The sequence below is a fragment of the Panthera pardus genome, unplaced genomic scaffold, assembly GCF_024362965.1.
Source record: "Panthera pardus isolate Hobbes unplaced genomic scaffold, ASM2436296v1 HiC_scaffold_13, whole genome shotgun sequence".
Taxonomy (NCBI): Eukaryota; Metazoa; Chordata; class Mammalia; order Carnivora; family Felidae; genus Panthera; species Panthera pardus.
The window spans coordinates 183,628,880-183,643,580 of NW_026526688.1; the positions used below are offsets into that span (position 1 = coordinate 183,628,880).

Below are 14,701 nucleotides of genomic sequence, written 5' to 3' on the forward strand. Positions count from 1 at the left end.
GGAAAGCCCAGCCCCATCTTTCCAAAAGGCAACGTGTCTTCACCAATCTCCAAAATGTCAGTGGCTTTCAGATGCCATTAAGAAATGACTTCAAAGCAAACAAACAAACATTTATTGCTATTGAGTAAATAAAGCCTACAAATGCAAAGTTCTTAGAATCTTAATAGTTGACTATGGTTTTGAAATTTCAGGAGCATAAGCATACATGCAAATCTCCAATACACGTGTGCAAGAGTTTTTAAATTTCCAAACAGAAAGAAAACAAACGTGTTAAAAAGGGATAAGATAATCCCATTAGTAACAAGTAAAATGTCCACAAAAGCTTCACATTAGAGCTGAAAAAAGATGTGATCTTGTAATTGTAAGCCCCTGCATCATTGTATCCTCTGGAAGTCTTCCTCATACACAACGGAAACCTATCCTTAATCCTAACAGAAACTACCAATGCCTCAAAGCACTGGATGGGCTGATCATCTGACCAGACAGAAATGAAAACAGCACACTAATGTCAGAGCTAATGAAAGTCAAAAAGTGGAAGAGGTAGCTAAGGAATCCCTGACAGGACAGCTGAGGCATCACTAGCCACTGCCGATTGCTCTAACACAAACAGATTACCTTCCCCAGGAGCGTGGGAACTATATACACTTCCAACTTTTACAAGTTCTCAAATTCACTAAGTCATTTTATCATCTACATCATATTCTCTTACCAGGTGTGATCTTTCAAAAGGTGTGATTAGGAAATCATCCAACATAAACATCAACCTCAATAGGCACTGTTAGGGACTAGAGCTAGGAAAGCCATCTGTTCGATGGAAAGAATATTTCTACTTCCCTAGTGATTACAGCTATCAGTGACAACTGTGAAATCCCAAGAGAAGACATTTTAACTGCCTTAAAACTAATTATTCATATAAAACTGGCCAAGAAATTAAATGTTACACAGAGGGCTCTCTAACCCCCTAATATGTTTTGGCTAATTATTCCATTGGTAGTCTACATCTGCTCTGCTAAAACTTGGTTATGAATCAGAGGTAACTCACCGAAAATGCTTTTATAGCTACAAGTGACTATAGATAGTAAGTACAATTCACAAAAATTGTTATTTTTCAATGGGCATAAAATCCTCTTGAAAACATGTCCCATACAATAAAGAGATTACTGTCAAAGTTTAAAATTTACTACTAGGAGGAATGAGACTAAATTTAACAAAAAAAAAAAAAAAAAAAGTCAATTTTAACAACTTATTTTTTTATATCCTCAATACTCAACAATTTATGATCAAGAAGCATGTTAAGTACTGTCTACAAAAGCAAAGTGAATCTGGGGCGCCTGGTGGCTCAGTCAGTTAAGCGTCCATCTTCAGTGCAGAGCACGTTCTCACAGTTCGTGGGTTGGAGCCCCGCATCGGGCTCCGCGCAGACGTGGAGAGCCTGCTTCAGATTCTGTCTCTCCCTCTCTCTCCCCCTCCCTCACTGGTGTTCTCTTTCTCTCTCTCTCAAAAATAAGTAAACATTTGGAAAAAAAAAGTAAAGTGAATCTATTATGATGATTCAAATACATAAATACAGACATTTGCAATTCTATATTCTAAGACATTCAGAAATACTGGTCATAATTCCACATACACAGTGGTGGGGTTTTTTTGGCCATGGATCCTCATTTGTTCCAACTATCACTTTTCCACCCTTCCTTTTTTTAAAAAAAGACATTTTCTAGAATTCTTTTGAGAAATATATCTCCTAGATATTTTGATAGAAAAAAACCACAGCTCCTCAATATTCCTTGTAGCTCAGCTCTAGATGTGGTATTTCGTATCTTGGAGTAAAACTACTTTTAGTAACTTAGAGTTAACTATTTGAACCTGTTCAATAACATGTTAAAACCATATGCTTTTGAAATAAAAATGAATAAATGCGCTGTACCTAAAACTATTGATATGCATGAGCTAATCATACCGAATAGAAAATATTTAGGTCCAAACAGCCCAACACTTAATAGTTAGACAGCAGACACAGGTTAAATATCATTCACAAGAGCTATTATACACAGTAGTTGCTGAGAGTAAAAATATTCGATGACAGAAACTAGGTCCACAGAACATCGTAGTATTACAATTTACCTTTACATATATCCAAATAATACATATAGAGAAAGAATCATCAAAGAGGTCAAGCAAAATATTCCAAATTCCTTCAGCCACAGGAAAGAGCAGTAGCAGAAATGACTCCAAAGATTACCAGAACAGAAACACTTTCTCAGTCTGTACTATCCTAACTCACCCCCCTCAAAACACATTTACCCTTAGGGATTCACAAATAACAAACACAGAATTCATTTCAACTGTGGCTACAATTTGTGAGCAGCCTTTCATTGCTCCATAAAGGCTCATCATTGTAGATGCTCATCAGTTTTTAAGCCACATCCACAGCTGCTGTCTTAGAAAAACAACATTTGCAGCAAAAACTTTAAAATTACATTTATAAAACAGTTTGACATAAAACAAAATCAAAAGTACTCCAGTGTAATACAAAAAAAACAAACGTATCTAGAGCACCAAAAACACGTGACTCAAGTCATTCTTAATAGTACTACCTTTCGTTTACACAGTATAAGAATTATTTTCTAAGTTCTCTGACACGTATAATATCCTGTTTAACTTACAGCCTAAATCACAGGTATTATTCACACACACAAACAAAAGGGGAAGCAGAGCATCAAATTAGTTAGTAGTAGTGAAAAGAATGTGTTTCATGACCTTCAGCCTGTGTTCTTTCCACAACCTTTCTTCCAAAATCATACGCTGAAATGCAGAGACCAAAATCCCACATAAACCAAATTCCTGTTGAACTTCATCCTCCTGCCTCAGATCTTCACTCTGGCTGGAGTTAGGGAAGGGGCTCTTCTATTCAGTGAGCCACCCAATCCTGTAGATGGAGGACTAAAGGTTATTAATCTCAAATTTGAGGAGGAGGGTGTGGAGAGGAAGAGTGCCCAGTAGCATCATCACATACTAGATTCCACAATCCTTAGCGACAGGAGTCTGAATTTCAACTCTTCCACCAACTAGCAGGTAAACCTGGGTTAAATCTGTATCAAACACGACTGCTACTTTCCACACCAGACAATGGCAAGAGCTAAATTTAACAACAGATCTCAAGGCTACTGAGCATCACATTCAGATAACAGATTACATTTAAAACACATTAGATGAATCTGTATTAATACCAGGAAGCCCCTTAGGGATGCCTGGGTGGTTCAGTTGGTTAAGCATCCAACTCTTGATTTGGGCTCAGGTCATGATCTCACAGGAGTGAGATCAAGCCCCGCATCAGGTTCCGCACTGGGAGTAGAACCTGCTTGAATTCTCCCTCTCTCTTTCTCTCCCCCTACCCTGCTTGCGTGTTCTCCCCCTCAAAATACATAAATATTTTTTAAAAACCTTGGTAACATAACGGTAGTAGAAGTAGGGTTTTAAATCAGTGAGAAAACGACAGAGTATTCAAAAAGTGATGTTGCTAGAACACTTCATCGTTTCGTTCATTCAACAAATACTTACTGAGTACCTTCTATGTACCAAGCACTCTATTTTAGTAGGGCAGAGAAACACAAAATCAAAAGGCAAATAATAAATAGTTAGAAATTGATATATGCGAGTGAGAAAAATAAAACAGGAAGGAGTACAGAGTGTGGGATAAAAAGCAGGATAAATGTGGTAAAATGAGAATGTACTAGAGACCAAGAAAAAGGTGACAGCAAGGTGGAAAACCAAGAGTGTGGTATCCTACAAGCCAAATGAAAAAAAAAAATGTTTGAGCAAGAAAGGAGTGATCAAAGATATCAAATGTTCATCAACTCAGATAACATCTGAAAAAACTGACCACTACAATAACCTGCAGGGTAACGGGTAACTGGTAACTGGAGAGGAGCAGGTTTGCTGGAGTGGTGGAGATAAAAGCCTGGCTGAAGTCGCTTTAGGGAGAATGAAGAGTAACTGGAGATAGAAGAACTCTCCACAGGAAGTTTGCTGCAAAGGGCAAAAGAGAAATCGAGGACTAAAGCAGAGTCCAGAGAAATAACAGCATGTTTGTATACTGTCAAGCATGCTTCAGCAGAAAGGTAAAAACAGACCAGAGACAGGGGAGACTAGCTGGCTGTCCAAATGTTCTAGAGTAGCTGAGAAGAGATGGGATCTTGCGCACAGAGGGCCTGCCCTTCCTTAAAGAGTTCTCACAGTGTTTTACAAACTCCAACTGGCACCAGAACCACCTGGAGGGAAACAGACTGCTGGACTCCTCACCTCTAGAGCTTCAGACATAGGAGGTCTGGGGTAGAGTGGGAAAGAATGTGCATTTCTTACAAGTTCCCAGATTATCCCATTGCTGCTGGTCCAAAGACCTCATTTTAAGAGCCACAACCCTTTAAAACAGAAGACAGAAAAAAATGAGTATATGAAAACAAGGCTGTACATTTGGTTATACATTTGGAAAAAATAAGGTCAGCCTCTACATCACATAACACAGCAAAAAAACCAACCAACCAAACAACCAAACGAAAACGTCCCAGAAAGGTTAAAGGGATAAATCATTTCTTAAATTGTAAAAGGACATTTATAAGAAAAACATAAGAATGCCTTCATAATCTTAGGGGTGAGGAAGACAAGCAAAACACAAAGCAAAAGGACAAACTACAAACTGGATTACGTAAAAACTTTTAAACCATTTAAGACAATTAAGTAAGTAAAATTGAATGACAAATGGAAATCTGTGACAAAATACTTTATATAAAGTTGAAAGTATCATCTAAAAAATAAAAACTTGTTACACAAAATAAGAAAAAGACACATTCCATAAGAATACAGTTATAGTCAAATCTAACTTTGACTAAATCTAGATTTAGTCAAATCTAATTTCTAGAACACAGATTTATTTTTAAAGTAATCTCTAACAGAGAGTAATCTAATACTTTATTTGAAGTAATAATCTAATATAATCCCCTTTTCCTTAAAGCCTTTGTTAGACTTCTCTCTGGGATTGCTTGCTTGCAGCTTCCAAGGGGCTTGAAGCTTTCAGGTGATTACCATTTAGGTAGAGAAACAAAAGCTCTACCAATACAGAGGGTACAGTAAATGGCAGAGGCAGAAGTAAAGCTGTGTGAACTTGAATTAAATTACTAAATTCCTGACCCTCAGACTTATCTATAAAATGGAGATACCATCTCCCTCACAACGTAGTTGAGGACTCAGCAGATACTCAACAAAATGTCAACTCCCTAAAACTTCTTAATGTTTGCTAAACTATTGACACGTAATAAACAGAATGTCAGCATTTCCACTTTAAAAGAAAAAGTTGCGGGGCGCCTGGGTGGCTCAGTCGGCTAAGCGTCCGACTTCGGCTCAGGTCACGATCTCGCGGTCCATGAGTTCGAGCCCCGCGTCAGGCTTTGTGCTGACCGCTCAGAGCCTGGAGCCTGCTTCAGATTCTGTCTCCCTCTCTCTCTGACCCTCCCCCGTTCATGCTCTGTCTCTGTCTCAAAAATAAATAAACGTTAAAAAAATTTTTTTTTTTTTTAAATAAAAGAAAAAGTTGAAAACTATACTCCCAGTTGTTCACAGTAGTTAATTTCCTGGTGGAAGACTACCATGGCTGACTTTCCATGACATATTTAAATAACTTTTGAATTTCTTATATGAGTGATTTTTCCAACACAAAAAATAATCAAGGTAACTGTTTACAGATGACACTAATTAACCCTTAAGAAAAACTTCCACATCAACACAGTCACTTCCTTGAAATAATTAGAAAAACAAGCTAAAATGAGATGAAAAAATAAATCAACTGCACATCTAAGCCTTCATGTTAATTTAAATCCTAATGTAATTTAAGATATTTAATTGACCAACTGACAACTTTCAGGAATCGCACCCTGGAAACTAGGCTTATGTCAGTGATATGTATCGTCTAGGTAAAATCCTATATGGAAAAGTATCTCCCCTATATTGGGGGGGGGGGGGGGGGAAGGCCAGGATGAAAAATGGCTTGTTTATCAATAATTAGTTAAGAATCTTTGAAAGCTACAGCTACCAAGTTTGTTTTTTAAACATTATAATAGTCAACTGGCAACTCCCACTAATGCAGTGCGATCCATTTAATCAAATAATGGCACTCATTATAAGCTGTAAGTAAATTACTAAAACTATCACTACTACCTCTGGAATGCTGAAATGGATTTAATTCACTTCCTTGACATTTGAATAAGCACAGATGACAGATACAACACACTTAATGAATTCCACAGTCAAGAGAATGATACTGCCTTGAAATACACACTAGAAAACTCACTGTATGAAAATCATTAGGCTCACAAATGAGCCTATCTTTCACTATAAAATTTCAAGTTGTGGCCTCCTTCCCTATATGACCATCTTCTTTTTCTCAATCTCCTCTTCTGTCCTTCCATTTTCTCTAACAGTGGCTTTGGAAACAACCAGCTGCAATTTAGTGCAAGTGGCAGAACTAAGATGCTAGAGAGGCAAGAGGCAGAGAGGCTGGGCTGAGCCAGGGGTAACTGAACCAAGACAGTTCTTGAGGAAGGATGGCTAAAGCACACTGGGTGAGAAGTATGCATTGAGAAGAAATGTGTTCTAAAAGAGGCCACCCTGGTCAGTCAGAAATACAAGACAAAGAACACAAGCAGCATCAAGAAGGAAGACAGCAGAGGAGGTAAGAACGGCAGGCTCAGAGCTGACCGTTTATTTTGTTTTGTTTATTTTTGAGAGAGTGCAAGGAGGGGAGGAGCAGAGAGAGGAGGACAGAAGATCTGAAGCAGACTCTGTCTGAGCTGACATCACAGTGTCCCATGTGGGGTTCAAACTCACGAACTGCGGGATCATGATCTAAGTCAGAGTCAGAGCCACCCAGGTGCCCCAGAGCTGACCGTTTATTAAGCAACACTGGCAGTATCACTCCAACCAGGCTCGGAGATGAGAGATTTGTATTCTTGGTCGAAGACCGCACTCACAGAAAGAAAAAGAAAGCAAAGTGCATGTGACATTAAAAGGTAGCTGAATGGGGATGCCTGGGTGGCTCAGTCAGTTGCGTATCCAACTTGGGCTCAGGTCACGATCTCACAGCTCATGGGTTTGAGCCCCGTGTCAGGCTCCGTGCTGACAGCTCCGAGCCTGGAGCCTGCTTGGGATTCTGTGTCTCGGTCCCTCTCTGCCCCTCCCCCACCTGCACGCTCGCTTGCTCGCGCTCTCTCTCTCTAAAATAAACATTAAATTTTTTTTTTAAAGTTAAATTAAAATATTTTTTTTAAAAACGGAGCTGAGTGGTATAAATTGAAGAGAGTAAAAGACCAGCACAAGTCTCTCCCCAAAAAGCATGCTAGAACTAGTCTCAGCTCATTCATTGAATGTGTCTCAGCCATTAGCCAACTGGAAATTATTCAGTCCATCTGTGCCTACGTTTAAATGAGTGGTGACTTTAGAACATATGATTAGAAGATCTTTTCCAGCTCTGAAGTTTCCTGAATGGCATGGATTTAATAATCTGTAACATTTGTCACACAAGATATAATTACATTCTAGGGTATGTTACAGGGAGAATATAATATACCAAAATATAAATAAGAATACAGAATCACAGTCTAGTATCCTTACAAACCACACTTCATCATCTTTCATTAAGTCCAATAAGAAGCAAATTCCCAAAGTCTCCTCCTTTAACCTTAGAAACTATAGCCTAAACTCTAACCACCAGGCTTCACTGTCAATACATTTGGAGATGGAGAGTTTGGTCACTTGTGGCATTTCACTGAGCCTCTCCTTTCAGCTTTTTTCTAGAGGACATGTTGAAATGGCATTATGCTTTTTCTATTTTTCAACACTATGGGTTTTCAGTTTGCTAATGTTTCGTATTCTACTTCAAAAAGTATGGTCCAGAAATGGCAGAAAGCTGAACATAATCCAGGAGGTCAAGTTTCTCCACGGGTTTTTCATAGACCAACTATGCTGAATGTCAGCCTTATCACTTAGACTAAGTGCCACCTAGTGGCAAGCATTATATATAATTAAATCCATTCAAGTCCTATTCATCCAGCACGTAACATTCTAGCTGATAACAGCTGTACCATAATTATACAAGATAAGTAAAATATTGATCCTGTCTTTATGGAGCTCGCTGACAAATCAGAGAGAGAGGGAGGGATACTCGACACAGATCTATTCATGTAACGCAGAAAGATGTTAAATGTTACCAAAGTATACAAAATTGTTACAGAAATACGCAAAAGTAAGTATTCAGCAGTTGTTTAAAAGCTAAAAGAAACAAAACTCTACCAGGCAGATTCTCCTGTACCTGCTCACATCACTCAGACTTTCCTACTTCTAGTTGCTTTACCCAAGTTTCAATCGTTCCATTTTTTCCTCCCCACTCTCCTTTCCACCCTTGCCCACTCTCCATCCTATCCTTTAAATTCTCCAGAGAGGGGGAAGAGAAGGACGTATTTATTGAGTCCACCTACTACTCCCAGAACTGAGCTAGGCATTTTATATCCCATATCTCATTTAATCTTCACAACAATACCATGAAGTATTATCTTCTCCGATTTTTCAGACAACGGCAAGACAGATTAAGTGAATGCTCATAGCCATAGATCTACAGTGCACAGATTCCAAAGCTTCCTATATCATCCTGTCTCAAAAAGAGCTGCTTTGTTCTTCCCATTGATAAGCCTACTACCATCAAGATCAGACCCTGATTATATTTCTCTTTTGGTCTCCATCCATCCCATTCTATTCTACAGATTACACCCAGCCACACCTCTTCAAAAATGTTCAAGCCTTCCTGCCCCCATCCCTGATTGATATCCAAATCCTTAGCACTCAAGGTCCTCCAAGAAGACCCAAACACTCTTCCAGTTTGATTTCCTAACACCCCCCTATCAACTCTCACCTTTTCTATGAACTCTCCTCCATTTAAGATAATCATTCACACCTCTGTGTTCCCACCATTATACATGTTACAGTACTTATAACTTCCCTTATTATAACGCTCTGTTTGCTTTCCACTAAATCATAAGCTTCACTGGACAACTTCTTTTTAAGACCAATACATGGCAGTCATACCTATTACGTGCTCAACAACTGTTTAAAACATTATTTCTGCAGTTACACTGAAGAACCACCAAAGCATGGTTACACTCATTTCCCTGAATCACCCTCCCCACCCCTTCATGACGGGGGACCTCAATGTTTCCACTTCCTCCAGTTGGTATATGGATCAGGAGCTTTGTACAGAACTATATAATTTTTTGAGCAAAAGATTTTCTCAGACTCAAACCAAAAGTTAAATGAATTGAAAAAGTATGCTGGAAACTGTGGAGATAATAAAAAGTTCAGTGGTTGTCAGGAGGTAGGGTTGGGGAGGGGATGAGTAGGCAGAACACAGAGGATTTTTAGGGCAATGAAACTACTGTAGGATTCCACACCGGTAGATACATTTACATTTGTTCAAACCCAAAGAAGTTTAAGGTAAACTACAGACATAGATAATAACGTGTTGATGTTAAGTTTTTTTTTTTTAATGTTTATTTTTTGAGAAAGAGACAGAGAGTGAGCGGAGGAGGGGCAGAGAGAGAGAGAGGGAGACAGACTCTGAAGCAGGCTCCATGCTCCAAGCTGTCAGCACAGAGCCCAACACAGGGCTTGAACTCCCGAAACATGAGACCATGAACTGAGCCAAAGTCAGACGCTCAACCAACGGAGCCACCCAGGTGCCCCGTAAGTTTATCAATTACAACAAACCTACCACTATGCTGGGGGGTGTTGATAATGAAGGAGGCTATTTATGTACAGGGGCAGGGAGAACATGGGTTATCTCTGTACCTTCCCCTCAATATTGCTGTGAACCTAAAACTGCTCTAAAAAATAAGGTCCATAAAAAAAATAAAATAAAAACAAGGTATGCTAGCAAAATAAGATAAGATCTTAGTGGGTCTGCAGTTTTCCAATGAGGGAACAAATACCCTTCCTTCAATTATGCAAACCAGCCTAAAGCTACTATGTTCTGTCTGGAGCAAGACTAGTTCCAAAATAAATTGTTCATAATAATAAAGAAAAAAACCCACAACACTAGCTCTATACTTTCTGTTATATAACTGCAGTATTAGTTACCTTAGAACCTTTGTCACACTAATAAAAAATAACAGGATTTCATAAAGTGAGCAACGTTTTTCCTGGTTATATAAACTTTTTATGAGAAATACACTCTTATTCATTTATAATTCTATCATCTGATTAATAATGCACAGAAGACACATTAGCTCTAAGGCCAAGTTAAAACTATCAAATATAGGAAAGGAAGCATGGATGAGGAGTTAAAAAGAGGCAATTTGATTTTCTAGCATATTCTAGCTCACATCCAACAGGTGCAGCATTTTCATCTCAAGGCTTTTGCAACTTAGAATACCTAAGAAACAGTGGTTTCTATACTGTTTTGTAAACTTAAAATAGTGCAGATATTTCCAAGACTGCCATGAACATAACCAATCGGACTAAAAAACTGTCGTGCTTATCATTATATACTGTCTCAGCATAACAAACCTACACAAATATTTATGCAGATCGGTAATTACTACCAATTATACAACCCAAGCCACAATGCCTCTAATGCTTGCTTTTCCTCAGAAGTATGTTCAGGAAACACATTATCTTTTTCATACCACTAGGATATCATTTCATCCCCTGAAGCAGAAAAAGGCCTAATGAGGCATAAGTGACACCACGATATTGTGCCAGGCCTAAGGGGCATCCAGAACTGTGGGCAGGGTGTATGAAAGATGGTAGCAGTTGAGCATTCAACATTCCTACATTATTACCACCACTGTCCAGGCAGAGAGGAAAGCAGTAACAAGGAGACCCCAAAAGTTGGGGGTGACTTAATGGCAACATCCATGGTCAAGCAGTAATTTACCAAATATGTCTGCTCAAAATGCCAAAATACATATTTCAAGGGCTGCGGTCCACTGCACTAAATACACTGCTGCCTTCCTAAAACATGACCCACAAACCACAGGTTACAAAATAAAAAGCCCATCTTGAACCCTGCCTATGAAAGGTTACCAGAAGAAACCAATTGTTACAACTAAAATATTTGTATACAGTGCTTTACTCTTTACAAATCACTTAAACATACATGTTTTTATTTGAACTTTACAATTTCACATATTTGACCTTACTTGATAGCCACGATACCTGTCAGATAAATACAACAAAATTATCATTCCCTTTTATACAGAGGTAGAACATGAAGCTTGGAGAAATCATAGGTAATTTGTCCACAATTCCTGAGGCTTCCTGAAGATTATCAAGTTATTATTTCATTCAGTGGCATGGATCTCCCCCCGCCCCCACACACACACCCAAAAAAGCAGTCCACAGAGTCTTAAGTTTCAACATACATCCCTATGCATCTAAGGACTTAAAACATTAAAAAATAATAGAACCTTTTGAGAAACACTCGCCAACCATGCAAAAAACAAAATGTGAAATTTAAGCTTGTCAGTTTTGCACAAACAATACAGTATAATCCAAAAGGAGATTCTAAGATTTTACTATAATGTTCTCATAGGCTATGAGACTGCCTGTAGCTGAAAATATCAATTCCTTTGGGTACCTCAGCAACTAAATTCCCTACAGAATCAATACATTCCCTGTATATATCAAATTCTGCCTACAGGAACCAGTTTGCAACAAGGTTTCAAAGTACGAGTCATTTGTTCAAAAAACCTTTTTACTGAGTCCCTATCATGTACTGGCCACTCTTTTGGGTATAAGAATATATAAATGACCACACACAGACGGACACACACACACACACACACACACACACACACACACACAGTATCTGCCACCAGATAACTATAAGCCTTTGAGTGTGACAATTACAACTCAGCACGACACAAGAGAATTATACTGACTCCTTTAAGAACACATGGAAGAGGCAAGGAAGCTAGCCTGTTAGATCCTGGTAGACCATCCTCAGATTTATGTCTTGAATAATAACCCAATACCAGCACTTTTCATGCACATTAAATTGCTAAATCCATCCAGGAAACTACAGATTCTTAAATACAGCTGGAGCACTGATGATGAAGGGAAGTATCAACAGTTCAGATGGAGATAAAGTGAATGAAATAGTTAGAGGACCCTATATGCCACACTAACATTTTTTAAGCACCTGCTATGTGCCAGACATCCTACTAAATGTTTTCTTGCATTTAATCCTCACGTCCCACTGAACGAAAAATAATTATCTTACAAAATTGATGGAAAAGGCAAGGAAAGTTAGATCACTTTACAATGTTACAGAGGTTTTAAGAGGCAGAGACAGAATTGGAATCCAGTTCAGATTAAATTCTAAATGTGAACTACAACTCTCTACTCCACTGCCTCTTTAATGAAGACTGCTAGGGGGAGCCATTGAAAGGTTTTTAAACTAAGAAATGAAGTGATCAGATTTGCTCTTTAGACGGTGTGGAACCTGGATGAAGGAGTTGACTCTACAAACAAAAAGGAAGCTGCCAATGTTTATAGTAATCCAGGTGAGAAAGGAGAACAAGAATTGTGGCAGTAGGGGTGAAGGAGACAGATTCAAGAGATTTTTCAGGAGAGAAAAGTTTCATTTGTAAGTGACTAAATGTGAAGAGTTAGTGTGAGAGAGGAATCCAGAAACCTAGCTTGGGGAACTTAGCTGGGACATGTTATCATCTACCTGGAACAGAGAAGCAACAGTTTTCATGTGTTCAGTATCTACTGAGCATCTCCCAAATGCGAAACTCTCCTCGACCGAGGGCCAACCCTGAAATTTATGGTCCTGGTTGTTAGAAAATATTCTTTAGAGCAAATAACAAAGCTTTGAAAACTATAAGGTATACTAAAAATCAGTCATTACTATGAACAAATTTGACCTACAGTCTAGTAAAAACATTTTGTGCTACCATTAAAAAATATATATTGCCACATGCATAAAATAAAAACTTGAAAAAATATTACCACATGCAGAAAACAAATCAATAGAGGGAAAACATCCCACAACTTTACAACATATTATTAGGAGTTTGACCGATTTTCAGTTTCTTATACAACACACACGTCACCTGTAATTTGTTATACTTAGCCGTCTCCGTCTAAGCCTATTGGGGGAAAAACGTATTGGTTTTATTTACCTAAGCTATAATGCATATTTTCATTTTTTTTCATCCCACTATCACCATTGCAACTTGCCAAGAACTTCGTTCATAACCTCCTACTTGACTTCCTGTAAAATATGACCTACTTCACATCAGCTTATTTTGGTAAAAATTCCTAGACTTTACTACACCTTTTATCCAAGGATGCTCTCTGCAAATCCTACGGCACAGCAATCCTGTGCAGATGTGGCAAGTTATTACAATTCCCATTTTACTACATAGTTAGGAAATTGGCCCAGGGGAAGTAGAGTAACTTGGAAATAATCATAAAGCCAGATGCCAAGAATAACAACTTTTGGTCAATCCATGAGAAAATACTGCCCCTAGTTGAAATAACATGAAATTTAGTATTAGGAGGAAGCAAAAAATGTTTTAAAGCCACATCCTAGGTTTTTAAATTTTATTTTTAAAATGACCCAATACTAGAATTAAGATTTGTGAGAACTTTCAAACACACCATTTTTTCACTAACACCTTATCCATCCAGAGTGCCAAAGATTATTTAATAAATTACAGCTGGCAAGAATGGCTTCCCCCCCCCCCCACACCCCCACAAGCCATTTTTTACCTTACCCCTTTAAAAGACATTGATCGAAATCTGTTATTGGACAATTGGTAACTTTTTAACAAACCTAACTGCTTAAAATCTAACACCTAGAAGCGTATGTTAAAATAGATCTGGAAAGTGAGCACCTTATATTTTTTTCCCTGAAAACACACTCTGCAGACCAACTTACAATATGAATGGACAATAAATTTAAAGCTTTTATAGTGAATAATCAGAATGAAAGTTTCCCAACCACAACCCATCCCGTATGTTTCTAAATATGCTGTTTTTGATATAATTTAGTAAAAGCAACATTTTATTTGATCACAAAATAAAACTCTTATTCAATTCAGAAACAAAAAACAATTTGTGAAAGTAGTTTTTATGATGTTTGTGTGATCATTCTTACACGTACAAGTCAGAACAAAATACCTCCCATTATTACACCATATTTATACTTTGCTTACTGTCAGAAAAAGCGCACTCAAGATTTTACCTGCAACAGAATGGTTATGCACAAAGAACAAGTATGGGAGACAAATGATTACTGGTAAAATCCACTCATGGAACCCAGACTGAAAACAAAGTTTCACAAAACCCTCACGTATCAATTATGAAACATCATTTTCCATTAATTAAAACTCAAACTACTAATTCTAATCACAGCCTTCAAAAAAAAAAAAAAAAAAAAAAAAAGATTTCTACTGCACCAACATTCCCCACACTAAATCTTGTACATCCTCTACTAAGCATCACTTTACGTGGAATTTTAGTTTATAAAGGAAATGACACTCCAAATGATTTTGTGGGTAACACAACTTCTAAAAATAGTGATCCACTAGTAGGGGGAAAAAACTTGTGAACAGTATATTCAGTCTAGTAATCCTGGTAAATCAAAAACTTC

General features: G+C 38.0%; 1 protein-coding gene across 13 annotated transcripts in view; it reads right to left on the reverse strand.

Annotated features, from left to right (window-relative positions):
- Positions 1-14,701, reverse strand: part of RBPJ (recombination signal binding protein for immunoglobulin kappa J region) — a 218,420-nt gene that overhangs the window by 85,745 nt on the left and 117,974 nt on the right. Inside the window, exon 1 of one of the 13 annotated variants that reach the window (XM_019453559.2) lies at positions 2,122-2,142. The exons of the other annotated variants lie outside the window; for them this stretch is intronic. The gene's annotated coding sequence lies outside the window, so the exon portion shown is untranslated. Of the gene's footprint in view, positions 1-2,121; positions 2,143-14,701 lie in introns of those variants that run through there. 13 annotated transcript variants of the gene reach the window in all.